Source organism: Lathyrus oleraceus, chromosome 1, assembly GCF_024323335.1.
Source record: "Lathyrus oleraceus cultivar Zhongwan6 chromosome 1, CAAS_Psat_ZW6_1.0, whole genome shotgun sequence".
Lineage (NCBI taxonomy): Eukaryota > Viridiplantae > Streptophyta > Magnoliopsida > Fabales > Fabaceae > Lathyrus > Lathyrus oleraceus.
Genome location: NC_066579.1, coordinates 271,035,445 through 271,046,242, shown reverse-complemented (window position 1 = coordinate 271,046,242; position 10,798 = coordinate 271,035,445).

Here is a 10,798-nt window from a genome sequence, read left to right as displayed (position 1 = left end):
ATTGTGTGATTTTCATTTTTGAAAAGCGCTTATTTTTCAAACAATTCAAACCCCCCCTTTCTTGTTTTTCTCACCTTCAATTGGTATCAGAGCTCCGGCTCTGTTATTGATTTTCAAATCAAACACTTAACCGTGTAGAGAGATCCAGTGCGAGAAAAACAAATGGCTCACTCAAATGAAAGAGATTCTTACAATGCTAAACCTCCTGTTTTTGATGGAGAAAAGTTTGATTACTGGAAAGACAGAATCGAAAGTTTATTTCTGGGTTATGATGCTGACCTCTGGGACATTGTCACAGATGGATACAAACCTCCAGTCTTAAATGGAGCTGAAGTTCCCAGAAGCAAAATGTCAGAAGATCAGAAACGTGATTTCAAGAATCACCACAAGGCCAGAACAATACTTCTAAATGCTATATCATACAACGAATACGAAAAGATCACCAACAGAGAGACGGCTAAAGATATACTTGACTCTCTGAAGATGACCCATGAAGGAAACTCCCAAGTCAAGGAGACGAAGGCTCTGGCGCTGATCCAGAAATATGAAGCCTTCAAGATGGAAGATGACGAAGCTATAGAAGCTATGTTTTCCAGATTCCAAACTCTTATTGCAGGTCTTAAAGTGCTTGACAAAGGATACACGACTGCAGATCATGTTAAGAAGATAGTCAGAAGTCTGCCAAAGAAATGGAGACCAATGGTTACTGCTCTGAAGTTATCAAAGGATCTGAACAATATTAGCCTTGAAGAACTTGTTAGTTCTCTCAGAAGTCATGAGATAGAACTAGAGGAGGATGAGCCTCAGAAAAGAAACAAGTCAGTGGCGCTGAAGTCCAGACCTGAAAGACGGAAGTCAGACAGAACCAAAGCTCTCCAGGCAGAAACTGCAGATACTGACGACTCTGAACCTGAAGACTCTGATGATGAAGAAGAACTGTCCTTACTAACCAGAAGAGTTAAGCAACTCTGGAAAAGAAGGAACAACAACAACTTCAGAAGATCAAGACCCAGAGGGGATCGATCAGAGTCAACTTCAAAAGGTAAACCTAATAAAGATATTACCTGTTTTGAATGTAAAGAAACAGGTCATTACAGAAATGAATGCCCCAAGCTGAAGAAAGACAACCCTATAAAAGAAAGCTTCAAGAAGAATACCTTCAGAACAAAGAAAGGATTAATGGCCACCTGGGACGATAGTGAATCAGGATCATCAGAATCTGACTCTGATGAACAAGCCAACGTAGCACTTATGGCTACCACATCCAGCAGCTCAGATGAAGAATCTGAAGAGGTATTTTCTGAACTTTCTAGATCTGACTTAGAATCATGTTTATCAGAAACTCTTACCTCTCTTCAGAAATTAAAACAAAAAGTTAAAAGCATTAAAGGCCTTCTTAAAGCAAAATCTGAAGAATGTAGTAAACTTGAGACAACAATTCTAGCACAAGAAGATACTATCAGATCTTTAACGTTAGAAAGAGATGGAGCTAAAACAAAAAGCTTAGAATTAGAAGAAGCGTTGTCTCAAGCACCACAAACTTCAAATGAAATTATTTATAAATATGAAGAAGCCTTTCAAAAATTTCTGAAGAATGGAATAGATAGGAGTATTATGGCATCCATGATTTATGGAGTAAGTCAGAATAATAAAAGGGGAATTGGGTATGATTCTGAGGAAAATAAAACCTCTACCAGTAACCAAATTAAATCTCCTTTTTCATATCATTACACACACACACAAGAACACAAATTTAAAAATGCTAGAAGACCCAAAGTTGTAAGAAACTCTGGGAAAACTAATCTGAAAGGACCCAAGAGATTCTGGGTACCGAAAGATAAGATCATCTATGTTGCAGATATCCTATGCAGCAAAGTTCAGACACCAATCATGGTACCTGGACTCTGGATGCTCGCGACATATGACGGGAAGAAAGTCTATGTTCCAAAGCCTGGAACTTAAAGACGCTGGATTTGTAGGCTTCGGAGGAGATCAGAAAGGAAGGATCAGAGGCTCCGGAACTATTGGTAATGGTACTCTTCCCTCTATATCTGATGTTCTTTATGTAGAAGGATTAATGCATAACTTGTTATCCATAAGTCAATTAAGTGATAATGGTTATGATGTAATCTTTAATCAAAAAACGTGTAAAGCCATTAGTCAGAACGATGGCTCTGTCCTTTTCACAGGCAAGAGGAAAAACAACATTTATAAAATAAATCTTTCTGATTTAAAAGATCAAAATGTTAAATGTTTAATGTCAGTTCACGAAGAGCAATGGGTATGGCTTAGACGCTTAGGCCACATTAGCATGAGAAAACTTTTTCAGCTAACTAAACTTGAGTTAGTCAGAGGCCTGCCTAAACTGAAGTTTTCTTCAGATGCTCTGTGTGAAGCTTGCCAGAAAGGAAAGTTTTCAAAAACATCTTTTAAAAAGAAAAATGTTGTTTCTACCTCTAAGCCTCTGGAGCTTCTTCACATTGACTTATTTGGTCCTGTGAAAACAGCATCAGTCAATGGAAAGAAGTATGGACTAGTAATCGTTGATGATTACAGCCGCTGGACATGGGTAAAATTCCTTAAGCACAAGAGTGAGTCTCACTCTGTATTCACCAGTTTCTGTTCTAAAGTGCAAAAAGAATTTGACTCTAAAATTATTAGAGTCAGAAGTGATCATGGTGGAGAATTTGAAAATAAAGATTTTGAAGAATTATTTGATTCTAATGGAATATCCCATGATTTCTCCTGCCCTAGAACTCCACAACAAAATGGAGTTGTAGAAAGGAAGAATAGGACACTCCAAGAAATGGCCAGAACCATGATCAATGAAACAAATGTAGCAAAGCACTTTTGGGCAGAAGCTGTAAATACAGCGTGTTATATTCAGAATAGAATCTCTATCAGACCTATTCTGGAAAAGACTCCCTATGAACTGTGTAAGGGAAGAAAACCCAACATCTCATATTTTCATCCTTTTGGATGCATTTGTTTTATATTAAATACTAAAGAACATCTGAACAAGTTTGATTCCAAAGCACAGAAAGGTATTATGTTAGGATACTCAGAACGCTCTAAAGGCTATAGAGTATACAACACAGAAACCAAAATTGTGGAGGAATCAATTCATGTCAGATTTGATGATAAGCTTGACCCTGAAAAGTCAAAGCTAGTTGAAAAGTTTGCAGATTTAGAGATCACTCTGGTAGAATCTGAGAAAACTCCAGAAGCAACTGTCACTCCAGACTCTGAAGAAATTAAATCTCCAGAAATTCCAAGGAAAGTTAAAAGTCGTATTAACGTATCTGAAGATTTGATTTTGGGAAACAAAGATGAACCTGTTAGAACCAGATCTACCTTCAGAACTTCGGAAGATATTCCTCTGGGACTAGTGTCTCTGATTGAGCCTACGTCCTGTGATGAAGCTCTTCAAGATAACGATTGGGTGGCAGCTATGCAAGAAGAGTTAGATCAATTCTCCAAGAATGATGTATGGGATCTCGTTCCTAAACCCAGAGGCACTCATGTCATTGGAACCAGATGGGTTTTCAGAAACAAACTGAATGAGAAAGGAGAAGTTGTCAGAAACAAAGCACGACTGGTAGCTCAAGGTTATAGTCAACAAGAAGGTATTGATTATAATGAAACTTTTGCTCCAGTCGCGAGGTTAGAATCTATTCGTCTTCTTGTATCTTTTGCTATTAATCATTCTATCAAATTATACCAAATGGATGTCAAGAGTGCATTTCTTAATGGTTATATTTCAGAAGAAGTGTATGTCAATCAACCTCCAGGCTTTGAAAACTCAAATTTTCCAGAACATGTCTTTAAACTTAAGAAATCCTTATATGGACTTAAACAAGCTCCCAGAGCTTGGTATGAACGCTTAAGCAATTTTCTTCTGGAACAAAATTTTATCAGAGGGAAAGTTGATTCTACACTCTTCTGTAAAAACCTTAATAATGATCTCATGATATGCCAAATTTATGTTGATGATATTATTTTTGGTTCTGCTAATATCTCTGTTTGCCAAGAATTTTCTAAGTTAATGCAGGCAGAATTTGAAATGAGTCTAATGCAAGAACTAAAGTTCTTTCTGGGAATTCAAGTCAATCAAACTCCAGAAGTCACGTACATTCATCAAAGCAAGTACATTAAAGATGTTCTGAAGAAGTTTGACATGACTGAATGCAACTCTGCAAAAACTCCTATGCACCCAACTTGCATTCTGGAAAAGGAAGAGGTAAGCAACAAGGTTTGTCAGAAGCTCTATCGAGGTATGATAGGCTCTCTTCTCTATCTGACTGCTACTCGTCCTGATATTCTCTTTAGCGTCTGTCTTTGTGCCAGATTCCAATCAGATCCTAGAGAATCTCATTTAACAGCTGTTAAGAGAATTCTTAAGTATCTGAAAGGAACTCCTAACCTGGGCCTGATGTATGTGAAAACATCAGAGTATAGGCTTTCTGGTTATTGTGATGCAGATTATGCAGGAGATAGAATAGAACGAAAAAGTACTTCTGGAAATTGCCAGCTTCTGGGAAACAATCTAATCTCCTGGGCTAGCAAAAGACAGTCAACAATTGCTCTATCAACTGCAGAAGCAAAATATATCTCAGCATCACTGTGCACAACTCAGATGCTCTGGATGAAACATCAGCTAGAAGATCTTCAGATATTTGAGAGTAACATTCCTATCTTTTGTGATAATACTGCTGCTATTTGTTTAAGTAAGAATCCTATTCTACATTCCAGAGCCAAACACATAGAAATAAAACATCATTTTATCAGAGACTATGTTCAGAAAGGGATAGTAACATTGAAGTTCATTGATACAGAACATCAATGGGCAGATATCTTTACTAAGCCTCTAGCTGAAGATAGATTTCTTTTTATACTAGAAAATCTGAACATTAAAAATTGCCCTGAGTAAAATTTGGCTCTGAACATGTAAAATGAGACTCTGATAAAAACAAATACACTTCTGCCTCTGACTCTGATACTTCTACAAGTTAAGAAGATATCTGAATCAGAAATCTTCAGAAACCAATCTCTTGGTATTCCTGAAGATCAGATACATTAAACACGTGGAGCTCTGAGCGTCAAACCTTAGAACTTCTAGACAGCTGTCAAGAAATTCAAAAGGCAGACGTTTGAGTTTTCCTCGAGCAGTGTGCAAACTGTGGGATTAGACATTCATTTATTAGCTGTAATCATTTTTCCCCCCAAGCGTGCCTTTTTTGAGTTTTGTGTCTAACGCTTTCTGAGGTGTCGTTTTGCATGTGTTTACTTAGAGTATATAAACACTTTTCTCTCACATTTCACACTTATCACTCTCACTCACTCTAAAACCCTAAACCCTCTCTCGAAGTTTTCTCTGTAACTCTTTCAAATCTTCATCTTCTTCATCTCAATGGATGCTCAACAACAACAACTGTTCAACTACTCACAGCAAATGGAGTCAAGTTCCACCGCTCAAACATCTTCTGTTCCAACTCCAACCGTCACCGGTGTTTCTATAACCCCCGTTTATCAAGAACCTCACATTTTGGACCGTGAACGCCACATTCATCTTGCGACCCCCTTTGAAAGTTTGGATGTACTGTGTGAATCGCTGGTAGATTTTGAAAACTTGAGAAGAAACGGTGTTGATCTTACTGAAGATCTTCGCAAGCAAGGTTGGGAGAACTACTTCAACAGGCTTTATGGTCCCATTTACCCTCTTCTTGTTAAAGAATTCTGGAGACATGCTGATGCAGATGACCAGTTCATTGTTTCTTTTGTTCTGGGAGTGAAGATTGTTATCACTGAAGCTTCAATTGCCTCCCTGCTGAACATGGAGACAACTGGAGGAAAGAGGATTTACAACATTCCTCCTAGGTCAAAACGCATCACTGAGGTTATCAACCCAACTATCTTCAAACCAAACGCTGAGGGAAACCCTTCTAAGAACAAGGAATTGCATCAGAACCTCCGAGTGTGGTTGAAAATAATTCTGGGAACCATTCACCATCGCCCAGCCTCCAACTCCTCTGACTATATAAATGCTGATCAGAAATGCATTTTATATTGCATTCAGAAGGGTATCAAGATCAATCTCCCTGTTCTTCTTTTCAAATATCTGAGGGATTCTGTCAAAGACACCAGAAATAGTTTGAAGCCAAGATCTTACATTCCTTTGGGGAGATTGCTTTCTGATGTTTTCATCGAGCATGGATTGGTTGACCAGCTGGAGAAGACCAGATGTATGGATGATCTGGCTATAGAAACTGGAAAGCCTCTGAATGCCAGAAACCTCAAGAGCATGGGAATCATCAAAGATATTAGAGTCAAGCCCACTCTGGATGTATCCTGGGAATCTCTAAAAGATCAGAGGAAGATGCCTCATGGCCTTGACAGGTTCTTCAAGAATGAACCCAGAGATGCCATTGCCATCTACCTTCAGCGTCTGCTGGATGAAGGTATTGATGTTTCTGACTTCAGAATTGAAGACTGTCTGGATTTAGAAGAAGATCTTGTCAGATACAAGAGAGGTCTTTCTGAGAGGAAGATAGCTGATGAAGCAAGAAAGGCAAAGAAAGCCAGACTTGGAGAAACCTCTGGAACCAAATCTCCAGCTCCTCTGCAAATCTCCTCTTCTGGTAAGTCTTTTCCTCCCGCTACTTCTGTACCTATAATGGCTTCTTCTACTCCTCTCCCAACACCTCCCATCTTTACAACCTCTGACATTCCTCCTTCAACCATCAGAACCTCACAACCTCTACCTGTTTTAAAAATTGCACGTAATTTCATACCACCCTCTGAACCTAAACAACTATATCACCACAGCCCTTCCTCTTCATCATCCTCAGCACCAGAATCACCCCCATACATTAGTGTTTCATTATCATCATCAGAACCTTCTGACCCTAAATGCCCAACAATAGCTGAAATTTATGCTAGAAAATTCGCCCCACAAACTCAAACACAATCTGAAGTAACCTCAACCCTCCGAACTTCTCTTCCACAACAAACAACCACCATCTCCTTTGAAAATCAAACTTCCCTTCCACCACAAACAACCACCATACCCTCTGAAACTCAACCACCTACAAATCGACTATCTGATCCCTTCACCTATGGTATCACACCACCAATTCTTCCGCCTGTATCTTCACCAGAACCTGAACCCTTAGATGTCAATCCCCTTTATGCTTCATCCCCAGATTCTGAACTTCAAGCAGAATCTGAACTTCAACCAGAATCAGAAACTGAACCTCCCTCTCTAAATCTCAGCCCTCAAAACTCTCCACCTCATTCACCTGAACCTGAACCTGATCTTACCATACCTACCCTTGAGGAGGCCATTATACAGGTTGCAGAAGCTTCAGTCCAGAAGGTCAAGTCTCTGGCTAAAAACTCTGAAGTTAGTGATGATCCTAAATCTGTTAGGACACACTGGAACAGAGTCATTAGTTGGATGACCTCTGAGTCTTATAGGCTGAAGAGTATCTCTGAACAAGTCAGAAATGGCTACATCAGAGATGCTGAGGAACGGCTCCAAGAGAGATTGGCCAGAGAAGCTGAGGCCAGAAGATTAGAGGAGGAAAGATTGGCTAAGGAAGCTGAAGAAGAAGCAAGAAGGTTAGAAGAAGAAAGACTGGCAAAGGAAGCAGAACTTCTAAGGATTAAGGAAGCTGAAGCCAAGGCTCAGGCGGATGCAGAAGCCCAAGCTGCTGCTGAAGCTGAAGCTCAGCAGGCTCTGACTCAGGGGGAGTCTTCCTCTGCGATCCCTATGATTCTTCATGCTCTGAAAGAGATCAAGCAAGATCAGAAAGAAATCAAGCAAGATCAGAATGAGCTCCGTGCCAGGATGGACAAGCAAGACGCTTTGAATGAAAACATCCAGAACATGTTTGCTATGTTGCTTCAGAGACTTCCTCAACCTCCGAACCCTTAGGCACTTAGGATTTATTTTGTTTGCTTGCCTAGTGTTTTTGCTTCTGTCTTCTTTAGCTCTGATATTCTCTTGGATCTGATGTTTTGGATGCCTTTGTGCCTTTGTGCTTCTGATTAATGAAATGTTTTTCTCTTTATTATCTTGTTATTTTTTATATCTACCTTTTTGATTCTGACAAAAAGGGGGAGAAATCATTAAATAGCTCTGATGAAAATTGTCTAAAACCTTAAGCACTCTGCAACATTTGTAGATATAGCTCTGATAAAAATAGCTCTAACATTAAATTTAAGAAATTGCAGAAAGTCTTCAGAAATCTCATTACTTGGAAAGCTCTGGTAAGAACTTCTGAACTCCCTAGCACTAACTCAGGGGGAGCTTCTGTCTATCTGATCTTATTTTATTCATGTTTCATCTGCTATTTTAAGTTGTTTTGTCATCATCAAAAAGGGGGAGATTGTAAGAACAAAAATTGTTCTACAACAGATTCCTTGATTTTGATGATAACAAAGGATGAAACCAAAAATGGCACCCTAACGAAAAGTTTCTAAGTGTGCAGGGTTCTAAAGAAAGAAGAAATAAATCTGATGATGTCATCAGATGCACAACAAGATCAGATACAAATTATCAAGTATCAGAAGCATCTAAAGTGGAATCTCATTTCAAGAAGCTCTGACTCTGGACAAAACTGCAAAGTATCAGAAGCATCTGAACATGAAAAGCCAGATCCCAAGATTCTCCAGATACACGAAGACTCTAATCAGATTTGTTAATCATGATGAAGTAACGTTTAAGCCAAGTTAAAGTTCTGCAAATGGATTTCCTCAATTAGAAAGAGACGTTAATCTCCTCTTCCAAGAGAGAAGATACTACTTGTGGTAAGTAGTCACTTCTAAAAGAAAAAGTCTCCTGCAGAAGCTATTTATGGAATGGCGTAATTACATCTCATTATCCACCAGATTCAACTCTACTTCAACTCTATTTCAACACTACTTCAACTCCTATATAAATAGAGAAGAAATCAACTTTCAGTAAGCAAGAAATCAACTAGCCAAAACTATACTGAATTATTTCACGCTCAAGAAAATCATCTTTGCTCTCAAAGAATTTCACTAAGCTTTTGCTTATTAAGTGAAAAATCTGTTCTTAAGTTTGTAATACTTGCTTTCTTAGAAGCACTCTAGATTACATATCTTGTATCTAATTTTTATTTGATTTCCTCAAGTGACTCTTTGTAGTCAGTAGACTTGAGAAGACTAAGAGATTTTCTTCTCTCTTAGGTGTTGTTTGTAATCTTTCAAGATTAGTGGATTAAGTCCTTGTTGAAGGCGAAATCACCTTGGCCGGGTGGACTGGAGTAGCTTTGTGTTATAAGCGAACCAGTATAAAATCATTGTGTGATTTTCATTTTTGAAAAGCGCTTATTTTTCAAACAATTCAAACCCCCCCTTTCTTGTTTTTCTCACCTTCATCATGTGATTTCTGGTTTCTCGTACAGAGTCTCTGAGGTATTTGAAAAGAAGTGCAGGGAGGCAAAGCTTCAGACCTTTATGAATGCAGTACATAATACATTTCTGATATGTATTGATGTAATCTGATGAATTCGACGCTGGGCGATGATGGATTGTTCCCAGAATGATTTTGAGCCAGACTCGGAGGTTCTGATGCAGTTCCTTGTTCTTTGAGGGGTTGCCTTCTGCGTTTAGTTTGAAGATCGTTGGGTTGATTTCTTGAGATATGTATTTCGCCCTGGGATTGATGTTGTAAATCCTTCTTCCTCCATCTTTCTGCATGTTCAGCAAGGCAACGATGGACTTTTCAGTTATCACAATCTTTACTCCCAGAACGTATGAGACGATGAAATGATCGTCAGCATCAGCAAATCTCCAAAATTCCTTAATGAGATTTGGGTAAACTGGACCGTAGAGGCGTTGAAAGTAGTTTCCCCAACCTTGTTTGCGAAGTTCTTCAGTGAGGTCTATCCCATTTCTTCTCATGTTATCAAAATCCACCAGGGATTCACACAGCACGTCCAGTTTTTCAAAAGGTGTTGCAAGGTTAATATGGAGTTCACGGTCAAGAATGTGAGGCTCCTTGTAAACTGGTGTTGTAACTACGCCTGTAACCGTTGGAGTAGGGTTGCTGGTGCTTTGAGCTGGGTTGCTGGAATCCATTTGCTGAGAGTAGTTGAACACAGATTGTTGTTGAGTATCCATGGTGTTGATGAAGAACTGAGATGAAGATGAACTGTTTGCAGAAATGCCTTGAGAGAACTGGGGTTTAAAGAGTGAGTGAGAGTGAAATGTGTGCAAAGTGAGAAAAGAGTGTTTAAATACCCAAACAAAACGTATGCAAAACGACACGCAAATCAGAGTTTTAACACGAAAACCAAGTTAGCACGTTTAAAGGGAGAAATGATTATGGCTCATAAATGATGTCTAATCCCAACAGTTTGCACACTGCTCGAGGAGATCTCAAGAGTCTGTTCTTTGATTACTGCTGGACAGCTGTCTAGAAGTTCCAAAGTTAGACGCAAGTCACTCCACGTGTTTTGATTTATCTGATCTTCAGGAATACCAAACGATTGGTTCCTGGAGATTTCCAACTCAGATAACTTCTAACTGGGTAGAAGTATCAGAGTCAGAGGCAGAATCCATTTGTTCATGTCAGAGTCTAATTGAACCACCTCAGAGGCACATTTTATTCAGGGCAGTTTTGAATGTTCAGATTTTCTAAGATAAAGAGGAATCTATCTTCAGCTAAGGGTTTAGTGAAGATATATGCCCATTGATGATCTGTATCGATGAACTTCAATGTGACTATCCCTTTCTGAACATAGTCTCTGATAAAATGATGTTTTATTTC